Source organism: Chenopodium album, chromosome 5 (genome assembly GCF_948465745.1).
Source record: "Chenopodium album chromosome 5, dcCheAlbu1.1, whole genome shotgun sequence".
NCBI lineage: Eukaryota > Viridiplantae > Streptophyta > Magnoliopsida > Caryophyllales > Amaranthaceae > Chenopodium > Chenopodium album.
This window is the reverse complement of record NC_137838.1, coordinates 42292109-42304431: the sequence shown is the minus strand read 5'-3', so window position 1 is coordinate 42304431 and position 12323 is coordinate 42292109. Positions and strand designations below refer to the sequence as shown.

The 12323-nt window shown below is 47.5% G+C and overlaps 1 non-coding gene across 1 annotated transcript; it reads right to left on the bottom strand.

The window, feature by feature from the left end:
- Nucleotides 1–1524: 1524 nt before the first annotated feature.
- Nucleotides 1525–1631, bottom strand: LOC145633329 (small nucleolar RNA R71). The gene has a single exon (XR_014112661.1). It is a non-coding gene; the product is annotated as a small nucleolar RNA R71 (small nucleolar RNA).
- Nucleotides 1632–12323: the final 10692 nt, after the last annotated feature.

Genomic DNA, 12323 nt, shown 5'->3' with positions numbered 1-12323 from the left:
TCTTCCCAAGAAGGAGAATTTTTTACCAATCAATGGTCCCGACTCTCTTCTCCTTTGGATGAGGAGTGGGCTGCCGGTCTCTGACTGACTTCCCCTTCTCTGGAGGAGTCTTCTTCGCCGACTGACCTTTACTTGGGCCAGCCCGGCTTTTGGTGATCAGCTCTTTAATTTCACCCTTGAAACTTGTCATGAATCTCATGAGTTTGTCTCGGGTGACAGGGGCTGATCCAGCGGCCGTTTGGGTTTCCCCTTTCGGCTGCCCAGTGGGTCGGCTCGGACCCACCTAGGAGGCACCCCGCTCCAGAATATCTCTAGGCCGGATGCTCTTGATTCTGAGCGAGCCATCCTCGGCTATAAAGGTTTCGAGCTGAGGATCCTCATCCTCCTGGTCTGTAAAAACTTCTGGGTCATCGCCCAGACAGTTAGGGGGTGGTACAGACTCTTGAACCATCTTCGAGGTACTCTCCCCACAGACGGCGCCAAATGTTTTGGGTGTTTTTGTCCCTCGGGAGAGTTACAACACGAAGACTGATCCGGGGTGAGCTGTACCTGCAAAACAAACGGAGACACCAGTTGGGTGGTGCTCAGCCTCCGACACACAAGTTAGTAAATTGAAGGGAGAAAAAGGTGCGGAAATTTAGGTAGGGATCTGCTCGGATTCCAAGCTCAGGATGTCTCCATCAAAGAGTAAATGTGTAATAAATGATCAAAAACGTCCCCTCAAAAAGAGGGATCTCTCCCTATTTATAGGGTCTTTGGGATTTGTGCCCCTGATTAGGTCACTGTACCCTAATCAGTGGTGGGCTGCGCCGCTTTGTGGCTTTCTCTGGATTTGGGCCTGAAGGCCGACTTTTTTCCCTTATTTTCTGGAGTGACACGTGTGAAGAAGAGATTGGTCCACTTTGGGCCATCCTGAGACTGACACGTGTCATCCTCTGATTGGACCACGTGGCGGGGTAAAATTACCCTAAACATATCCCGTGATCAATTTTTGGCGCCGTTGCAGGGGAAGCGACTTGTTTAGCGTCTATTTTTGCTATTGTTAGAGTCATTTTATTTGCTTTCCTTTCTTTTATTTTGCTTGTTTAATCCTACTTGTCATTGATAATCGTGTGCTTAGCTTTGTTGTATTCAAGGTGAGATATGGCAAGACAAGAGGATGACCTTCTTTTTAGGGAGTTTGGAAACCCGGAAATCTATGAGCTCACGAGTGGTATTCTTCTCCCGACCACCAAGACTAATTTCACAATCCATCCACAATATGCTAGGATGGTGCAAATTGAGCAATTTTCCGGAGGCGTAAGTGAAGACCCCATTGAGCATTTGGACCGATTCCTTGAGTTGTGTGCAATGATGCAAACAAATGAAGTGAGCCAAGATTACATTCGTATACATCTCTTTCGGCAATCTCTCACCGGAAGAGCAAAGAAATGGCTCAAGCTTTTGAAGCCTAACTCTCTCACCACATGGAAGGAAGTTGCAAAGGCCTTTCTCAAGAAGTTCATTTCCGATGAGCAAACCGCAAAAATGAGGAGGAAGATAGCTTCCTTTGAGTAGGAACCGGATGAAACTGTTGGGGAAGCATGGGAAAGGTTTAAAGATTGAATTGGAGCATGTCCTCATCATGAATTCAACCGTAATTTGCTCATGAGATTCTTTTTTGATGGCTTGGAGCCAATATCAAGGATCAATCTAGATGTGGGTGCCGATGGCCAATTGATTAAGATCCCTCAAAGCCAAGTTGAAGCTACAATTGAAGAAGTGGCTACTAGCTATTCTTGGGGAGGCCAAAGAAGGTCCCAAGGGAAGCAAGGAGATCTTTATGAGTTGGAGAAAGTCGGCCAACTTCAGCACATAGTTGAGCTATTGAATGAAGGTCTTTCCAAGTTGAACTCAAGTGTTGGTTTGTGTTCAAAACCTTCACAAATCATTGATTTCTCATGTGCTCGTTGTGGTGGGACGGATCATGATGTATCCTATCGTAGAGAATTCAATCTCAAGCATGGTGAAGTTTTGACTTTGAGGGAAAAAGAGTTTGTAACCCAGGCTCAATCCCAACAACTTCAACAACATCCAAGGCAAGAAAACTCCTACCCCCAAGATGGACCTCTCTTCAATCCACCAAATGAGGGAAAAAAAGTTTGTAACCAGCGATCAAACACATCCAAACATAGCTTTTTAAATCGAATGAAAGTCAAACACATTCAAACAAATCTTTTGAAATAATATGAAATTCAAACACATTCAAACATAGCTTTTTGAATCAAATAAAAGTCAAACACATTCAAACAAAGCTTTTTGAATCAAATGAAAGTCAAACACATTTAAACAAATCATTTTAGATCGAAATACAGTCAAACACATTCAAACAAAACTTTATGAATCAAAAGAAAGTCAAACACATTCTAACAATTCTTTTTGAATCGAAAAAAAAGTATAACACATTCAAACAAAGTTTTTTGAATCAAATGAAAGTTAAATACATTCAAACAATTCTTTTAAAATCGAAAAAAAAGTAAAACACATTCAAACAAATCTTTTTAAATCAAAATATAGTCAAACACATTCAAACAAAGCTTTTTAAATCAAATGAAAGTCAAACACATTCAACCAAATCTTTTTAAATCAAATGAAAGTCAAACACATTCAAACAAATCTTTTTAAATCATATGAAAGTCAAACACATTCAAACATAGCTTTTTGAATCAAATGAAAGTCAAACACATTCAAATAAATTTTTTTAAATCGAAATAAAGTCAAACACATTCAAACAAAGCTTTTTGAATCAAATGAAAGTCAAACACATTCAAACAAAGCTTTTTAAATCAAATGAAATTTAAACACATTCAAAGAAATCTTTTTAGATCGAAATATAGTTGTTTAGGGTAATTTCACCCTGCCACGTGGCCCAATCAGAGGGTGACACGTGTCAGCCCCAAATTGGTCCAAAATGGACCAATCCCTACTCGACACGTGTCATTCCAGAAATCAAGGGAAAAGGCGGCCTTCAAGCCCAAATCCCGAGAATGCCGCAAAACGGCGCAGCCCACCAATGATTAGGGTTCAGTGACCTAATTAGGGGCACAATTCCCAATGACCCTATAAATAGGGAGATGTCCCTCATTTTGAGGGCACGTTTTACCATTTATTACACCTGCATTCTCTTACATCAGAGAAACACCTGAGCTTGGAATCCAAGCAGATTCCCACCTAAATTTCCGTACTCTTTATTCCTTTTCAAGTTACTAACTTGATCGTTGGAGGCGGAGCACCACCCAACAGGTGTCTCCGTTTGTTGTGCAGGTACAGCTCACCCCGGATCAGTCTTCGTGTTGTAACTCTCCCGAGGGACAAAAACACCCAAAACATTTGGCGCCGTCTGTGGGGAGAGTACCTCGAAGATGGTTCAAGAGTTTGTGCCACCTAACCGTCTGGGTGAAGACCTAGAAGTTTTTACAGACCATGAGGAGGATGAGGATCCTCATGTCGACACCTCTACAGCCGAGGATGGCTCTCTCAGAGTCAAGCGCATTCGGCCCAGAGAGACTCTGGAGCGGGGCGCCTCCCAGGCGGGTCCGAGCAGATCCACTGGGCAGCCGGAAGGGGCAACCCAAACGGCAGCTGGATCAGCCCCTGTCACCCGAGATGAACTCATGAGGTTCATGACGACTTTCAAGGGTGAAATCACAGAGCTGATCACCAAGAGCCGGGCTGGTCCAAGTAAAGGCCAGTCGGCGAAGAAGACTCCTTCAGGGAAGGGGAAGTCAGTCAGAAACCGGCAGCTCACTCCCCATCCAAAGGAGAAGGCAGCCGGGACCATTGATTGGTCAAAGATTCTCCTTCCTGGGAACAATACCAACAACACTCGTCGGCCTCAGCAGCCGGTGAGAAGTAAAAAATCAACTATTGATGCCCGGGAGATCATCAACCGGAAGAGAACTCAATCGCTGTCTGAGTCGGCTTCAACGTCGAATTTCCCAGACAGCTTCAACAACATTTCTGCAGGAAGTGCACCTTCCTTGCATGAGAGTCAGACGGGCGGTAATACCGCCCATACTGGCCCTCATATGATCGGAGCTGTCCCGTATATGCCTACTCAGGCCTACGGGCAGTATCCTCCCCACTTCATGCAGCCGGCCTTCTTTGGGGGTCAGGCGGCATACCCAAACGTCCAACCATTGGACTGGCAGCTTCGCCTGCTGCGCCTGGGTGAACAACCTTCAGCGTTCACTCGGGAGATAACCGAGGCGGCTCAACCGGCCAAGGTTAAGAATGTGTTGGTTGGTACCTATGACGGTACCTCCAACCCAGAAGACCACCTCATGGCGTACACCAACCTCATGTATCTGCAGGGGTTGGATGATGCCACGTGGTGTCGGTGTTTCCCGGCTACATTGAAGGGCATTGCCCAACAATGGTTTGGCAATCTGCCAACCGGGTCAATCGATAGCTTTAGGAAGCTCGCCTTCCTGTTTGCTTCCAACTTCTCAATGAACATCCCTACTAAGAAAACAAGCCTTGATTTGAGCACTGTTAAGCAGGGAGAGAGAGAAGGGATGCGCTCATATGTCAGGCGGTTCAATCTGATAAGAATTCAGCTTCAGGGACTGTCTGACGAGATAGCTTTTACAGACTTTTTTAAGGGTCTGAGAGACGGGTCGACCTTTAAGTTCGACCTCGTCAGAAAAGGAGCTTTCACCTTACAGGCGGCCCTGAGGGAGGCGGAGAGCTACATCCAAGCTACCGATCTCTGCTCGCCTGGTAGCCAGTCGGACTCCAAAAAGTCCGACAAGCAGAAAGACAGCCGGTCAGCTCAGCCGGCCAAAAACAAAGAAGAGAGCAAGAAAAGAAAAGAAGTCTGGGCGGTTACTGACTCTGACCAGCCGTCCCAGAAGAAAAAGAAAGAGTTTAAACCGTACGTCCCCAAGTACGAGTTTAACAAAGACTGTAACTCCATCCTCATGGAGGTAAAGGACCGGCTGTCCATTGAGAAGCCGAATCCTATGAAGAGTTCTGTCCAGTCGCGGAACAAGAATAAATTATGTCAGTTCCATGAGGAAGTTGGCCATGACACCAACGACTGCTTTAGTCTTCAGCGGGCGTTGGACCGTCTGGCTGACAAAGGGCTGCTGAAGTCCTACATTTCTAAGTCCCCAGCCGGGGCGAAAAAGAAAAACAAGGGTCAGTCCTCCAAGACTACCCCCCAGCCTGCTAGTAGTTCGGATACCGACAAGGAGCCGGTCTACACTATAGCAGGCGGGTTTTCATGTGGTGGCCCTACCATCCGGGGCACCAAGAGCCATCTTCGAAAGATGGACAAAGATGATGATGAGCAGGCGGAAGCCAGCTCCTCCTTCCCAGACGTCTTAATCACTGAGAAGGATAGGGGCAGCGTCCGCCGCCCGCATGATGACCCGGTGGTCATTGAATGTAAGGTTGCCAACCAGCTGGTTGGACGAATCCTTATTGACACCGGCAGCTCATCAGACATCATCAGCCTCCGGTGCCTGCAAAAGCTGAAATACAATGTCAGCAGCATGCATCCGGTCACCCACCCCTTGGTTGGTTTTGGGGGTGGGATGGTCTACCCAGCCGGGAGAATTGACTTACCCATCCGGCTGGGGGAGAAAGGCCAGGGACGACACATTGTCGTCAGATTCTTGGTCGTTGAGGAGTTGACCGCCTACAACATCATCCTTGGCAGGCCAACCCTCAACGTAGCCAAGGCCGTAATCATCCCGTCTCTCATGCTCATCAAGTATGAGAGGGATGACGGCTCTGTTGGTTCCTTGAATGGGGATCAGAAGACGGCCCGAGAGTGTTATCTCTCAACCGTCCGAGATACAGTGACCCCAGGCGGTCAGGCGGTCAGGATGCCGACCCAGTTCCCGCCCCATCAGCAGCCGGGAAGAAAAGAAAGGCTCCCCTGCCGGTGGAGGTGAAGAAAGAGAAAAAATAGCAATCACTGACCGGTGAACGGTCAGACGAGCTCCGTCCTCAACCGGCTGTTGAAAGCATTGATCTCGTTCTGGACGACAGCCGTCCAGAACGTACTGTTAAGGTTGGGACGGTAGCTCCTACTACCTTGGGTGCAAGCTTGCACCTTCTGCTGAAAGAATTCAAAGACATTTTTGCCTTTGAAGTGGAAGAGATGCCAGGCGTCAGCCCGGATCTTGCTGTCCACAAGCTCGCCGTGGACCCCAAAAAGAAGCCCATCCGGCAAAAGAAAAGAAACCACGGCGAGGAAAGAAGTCAGGCGGCAGCTGCCGAAGTCAAAAAGCTGCTAGACGCCAGGTTCATCCGGCCCTGTAATTTTCCCGGCTGGGTGGCCAATGTGGTCCTTGTTAAGAAACCAAATGGGACCTGGCGCATGTGTGTTGATTACACAGACCTCTACAAGGCGTGTCCAAAGGACAGTTATCCGCTTCCAAAGATCGACAGTCTGGTCGACTCTACAGCCGGTCACGCTTTGATGAGTTTTATGGATGCCTACTCCGGCTTCCATCAGATACCCCTGTGGAAGAAAGATCAAGAGAAGACGACCTTCATCACTTATCAGGGGCTATTTTGTTATACTGTGATGTCGTTTGGCTTGAAAAATGCGCCTGCCACTTTCCAACGGATGATTAATACGATCTTCATTAATCAGATTGGGAGGAATGTGGAGGCGTACATTGATGACATGATAGTCAAATCCAAGCTGCAGACGGATCACCTTGCTGATCTCCGAGAAACATTCACCACCCTCAGGCGGCATAAGGTTATGTTAAATCCTAAGAAATGCGTCTTTGGTGTTGAGTCTGGGAAGTTTCTCGGATTCCTGATTGATCAAAAGGGGATAGAGGCTAACCCCGAAAAGATACAGGCGGTGATTGACATGAAGTCACCCCGTTCTGTCAAGGAAGTCCAGAGACTCACCGGTTGCCTGGCCGCCTTGGGGAGGTTCCTCAGCCGGTCAGGCGACAAATGCCTCTACTTCTTTCAAGCAATCAGGAAGAAGACCAGATTTGAGTGGGGGGATGATGCTGAGGCGGCGTTCCAGAGGTTGAAAGAGCATTTGCACTCTCTGCCTAGGTTGGTCAGTCCTTTGCCTAGAGAGACGTTGTATATGTACCTAGCCGTCTCAGACCATGCCCTCAGTGCCGTTCTCCTTACTGAGAGAGACGGCGTGTAGCTCCCGGTTTACTTCATTAGTCATGTTCTTAAAAATGCTGAACTCCGGTACCCCATGGTTGAGAAATTTGGCCTTGCTTTGTATATGGCATTCAAAAAATTGAAGCCTTACTTTTTGGCACATCCGGTGGTGATCTACACGGACCAGCCACTCAAGCGGTCGATGTCTACCTTGGACTCATCCGGGAGAATGTTGAAATGGGCTATTGAAATGCAAAGTCTTGAAATCACTTACGAACCAAGAAAGGCAGTGAAAGGTCAGGCGTTTACCGACTTCATTGTAGAAATGACTTGTCCGGTGGCTCCGTATAATCTTGATCAGGTTTGGAAAGTGTATGTAGACGGGAGCTCTACAAAGAACGGCTGTGGTGCAGGCGTAATTTATGAGTCTCCTGAAGGAGACAGATTTGAATATGCACTACGCTTCAAGTTTCAGGCCTCTAACAATGAGGCGGAATATGAAGCCCTACTAGCCGGCATACGCATGTGTAAGGCGGCAGGGGCCATGAAAATTGACGCCTACTCTGATTCTCAATTAGTTGTTAGCCAGTATGAGGGAAGTTATGAGGCTACCCATCCGGCTATGATTAAATATATTCAGGCAGTCAAAGAAGAGACCAAGGCACTTGAGGAATTCCGGCTGAATCAGGTGCCTAGGTCGGAAAACAACCAGGCGGATGCATTGTCAAAGCTGGCATCTTCCGCCTGCCATGATACGCCTCGGTCAGTCTTCTGGGAAGTTCTTGAAAAGAGAAGCATCTATGGGGATCCCGTTGGAATTCTGGACCGAAGCTCTACCTGGATGGATGGCATCCGGGCCTATCTCTCAGACGGCACACTTCCTGATTCGCCATAGGAAGCAGCCGTCCTGAAAAAGCGAGCTGCAAGATTCGAGTTGAAAAATGGAGAACTCTTCAAAGCGGGGTTTTTGAAGCCTTTGTTGAAGTGTGTCACCCCAGAAAAGGGGAAAGAAGTTTTCGAAGACTTGCACTCAGGATTCTGCGCCTCTCACATAGGCGGCAGGTCCCTAACCGTCAGAGCTAGACGACATTACTTCTGGCCCACTCTTGAAGCAGACGCCAAGGAATTGGTGAAAAAATGTGACAAGTGCCAAAAGTTTGGAAAACTCATTCACCGTCCGACTACTAATCTGACGGCCATCCACAGCCCAATCCCGTTTGCAAAATGGGGCATGGACATTCTAGGTCCTTACACGCCTGCTCCAGGCGGAAAGCGCTACATCTTGGTGGTTGTGGATTACTTCACCAAGTGGGTGGAGGCTGAGGCGGTTAAAAACATCAAGACCTCAGACGTAATTTCCTTCATCTGGAAGAATGTTATCACCCGGTACGGGGTACCCATGTCTATGGTGTTTGATAATGGTCCTCAGTTTGAGACGCCTCAGCTAAAAACTTGGTTGGGAGATCAGGGGATCTCAAGCTATTTCGCATCTGTTGGCCGGCCCCATGCAAACGGCCAAGTTGAAGCTTTCAACAAACTCATCTCAGACGGCATTAAAAAGAAAATAGAAAGGGCCGGTGGCTTATGGGCAGAAGAATTAATCCATGTCTTGTGGGCCATCCGGACAACAGCGAAAGGGGCAACCGGTGAAACCCCATTTCTCATGGTTTACGGTGCTAAAGCCGTCTTGCCCATCGAACGTTACGAGCCGACTCTCAGAGTCATGCTGTATGATGAAGAGGCAAACTGGGAAGCAATGCGCCTGGCATTGGATTCACTCCAAGAACGCAGGGGCAATGCCGCCTTGCGTCATGAGATTTACCGTCTGAGAATGACGAGAGCCTACAACAAAAAAGTACACAAGCGTCCTTTGAAAGTTGACGACTTAGTGTTACAAAAAATGGAGGCAACCGGTAGAGCCAATGAGCTGGGAAAGCTAACCCCAAATTGGGAAGGCCCCTACCGGATCTATGAAGAAGTAAGGGACGGCACCTACCGCCTGGAAACTCCAGACGGCAGGCGCCTGCCTAGAACTTGGAATGTAGACAATCTAAAAAAGTACTACTTCTGAGATTGTAACTTTTTGTAAACAATGAGTCAATTATTGAAGATTAAGTCTTTGTTTGCAAATTTGAGTTATCGTTTGATTATCCATCCGGGTAATATCCAGGCAGATTCCCCATCTACCTAACTAAGTTCGATACTTGGTAAAGGTTACATTTGTTTATCCGCCTGGGTAATGCTCGGATCCCTTGTTTACTTAAGTTGGATACTTTGTTTATTCAACTGCTTAACCATCCACCTGGGTTATACTCAGACGGATTCTCCATTTTTCTAACTAAGTTTGATACTTAGCATGATCCGCATGGGTAATACTCAGACGGATTCTCCATTTTTCTAAACTAAGTTTGATACTTAGCATGATCCGCCTGGGTAATACTCAGACGGATTCTCCATTTTTCTAAACTAAGTTTGATACTTAGCATGATCCGCCTGGGTAATACCCAGACAGACTCGTTTGATTAAAAAACTAAGTTCGATACTTAGTGTAAATTCAACACTGATTAAGAAACTAAGCACAAAAACGTTTAGTGGCTACACAACCGGTCTCAAACAAGACCAGAGGCTAAAATGGCCGAATGGTTGCTCTTTTTATAAAATCGCACGTCCCAACATGGACAAAGGCGTCCGGCGACACCCCTCCGGGTGCAATCGTCGCAGAGAACGGATTATCTGTCGGTTCTACGTATCCATGCAGACGGCAAAAATTGAACGACCGAATTGGTCAACTCATAGCCGTCTGACCGAAATAACCTACGAAGAACGAATAAGTCCCTAAATACCGGATGCCCATAGGCATCAGTCGGTCACCGGCTGAAGTTCTCACTTATGTTATCCATTCCAAAAATTGCACCTCACCCCAATTGGGGCAAGAGTACAATGGCTATGAAATCTCTACCAAGACGGGCGTAACCCGTCTGGGTAGTGACCGAAACGCCTGTGGGTGTACGGCTGTGCACTTGGTTTGGGGCAATCACTACTGTGATTGATTGACTTACAAACATATCATGCTCTTTGCAGCATCAGACGTTTTCAAGTTAATCAACCAGCTCCAACTGAAACCAATCACACAGCCGTCCAGGGGCAAGGACAGCCAGACTATTGACTAGTTAGGCAAAGAATCGCCGCATTTTCATAAGTTAGGCAAAAATAAAAAATAAAAAAATTTAAAATTAAATGCAAAATGATTAAAACCGACTCAGTCGGTGCATTTCATAAAAGTCCACCCAACCAAACGGTTGTAGTGGATCAAATGTTAACCGGACCCCGTCCGGGTGAAAGTAATTGTTAATTTACCCGGCTCCTTAGCCGGTAAATACAAAGATACTCAGCACGCAGGCCGGAAAAGGTAAGTCTTGGCATACAGCCGCTGAATAAAAGAAAATAAAAAGCAAAGATTGGCATACTGCCGCTGAAAAGTCACTTCTGGCCTGCAGACGGAGCCTCCTGGTTTTCCCCCTTCTCCTCATCATCTGAGAGAATTTGGTGCGCTTCGCCAGGACCAGGAAGCTCAGGCGCGGACGGCTCATTGTTGCTGAGCCAGGCTTCAAAGGAGGCAGGCTCTGGCTCACCTTGCTCTCTCAAGTACACCACGTACTCGGCATAGCTGTGTGTCATTGTCCAGATGCTATAATCAGCGTCTGGATACAAGGCAGCCCAAGCAATCTTCATACGGGCGTCGTTGTCAGCATCACTCTCAGCAACAAGGCGGTTTTTCTCCGCCTCCAGGGTTGCTGCAAAGTTTTTCTAAGCTTGAGCAGCATCCTTCTCCAGCCTCTCAACCTTAGATTTCAGTTTGCCAAGGTCCGCCTGGGTCTTCTTGAGCGCCTCTTCAGCCTGTTTGGCACTCTCGTCTGCTTTCTTCTGGGCCTCCTCCGCCCCCTTCTTGGCCGTCTCAGCATCCGTTACCCGCTGGTCGGCCGCCTTCAGATCTAGCTCCAGCTGCTGGATTTTAGACGCCTGTGTCATAATTATTGCTTTAGTTTCAAGTTCATTTACGATAGTTGAGTGGAAAGCAATATTATCAGCGTCTATGGCAGACTTCTTGGCCCTTTTTACCTCTTCCCGTTTGCGGGAATAAGGACGTTTGAGCCCGTCCACCCGCAGCATGGCCTGCAAAAAAGCAGGCGGTATAAGAATTACAGGCGGGGTAATTACTTGAAAAAAAAAATAAAAAAAAATAACATGGAATTGACAAGTTTCTTACCTCAGCCAGAAGGGATAGAATGCGTTCAAGATTGAACGTCTCTATCCCAGGGATATTGTCCTTATCCCTCTTCCGGACGGCGTCCAGCATGGCCTTGGCGTGCTTCTGGACGTCTGGCCAGCGGGGAGATTGATCTGCACCACAATCAATACGTGATGAGTGCGAAACTAAGGCAGCACCTATTTGTTGTCAACCGTCTGAGGATGACGTCTGTTGGGAGTGGGATTTCACCCGTAAAGGCCACCCCAGCTCAAGCGGGGATTCAAAAGGGTTCTTACCTTTAGAGCCGGCCAAGCGGGAAACGCTTGCAGGCGTGGTGAACCCCGCGGCTGCTGAGGGGTTGACAAGATCAAGGCACAGGCTGCCGCCTACCTTCTTGAGTCGCCCCGCTATCCGCATCGTCTTAGCCCCGGCTGAGGCGCTAGGAGTTGACGCAGAGGCGGACTTTTTTATCTTGTTAAGAACCGCTGGGGCCTCCTCTCTAGCCCGTTTGAGGTTCTTCTCAAACGATTTCCCAACTTCTCCCCCCTGTGAAAATAAACAAGTCAAGGTTAATATCCGGGCAAGACAGTTTATAGAATAAACTTAAGAAAGGGTCAGGCGTTCAATACCTTGGCCCTGAGCTCGGCCGCAGCTTTCTCCGCAAGCTCTTTGCGGATGGCCGCATAAGACCGCTTGGGAGTTTTCTCCGTCTGCAGCATGTTCAATGCTTCTTCTGCAAAAAGAAAGAAATTGGTCAACATCATAAATCAATACCGATAGAAAAATACTACAGACGGTATGAACTCAGGTGCATACGTTTATTAAACATGTGCCCTAGCCCGCAGGCGGCTAAGAAACATTCATCCCTGAACCAGGCGCTCTTGGGAATCCAGTTCTTAAGGACTTTTATTGTTTCCCCGGTTGACAGAGTTGCGTCTGT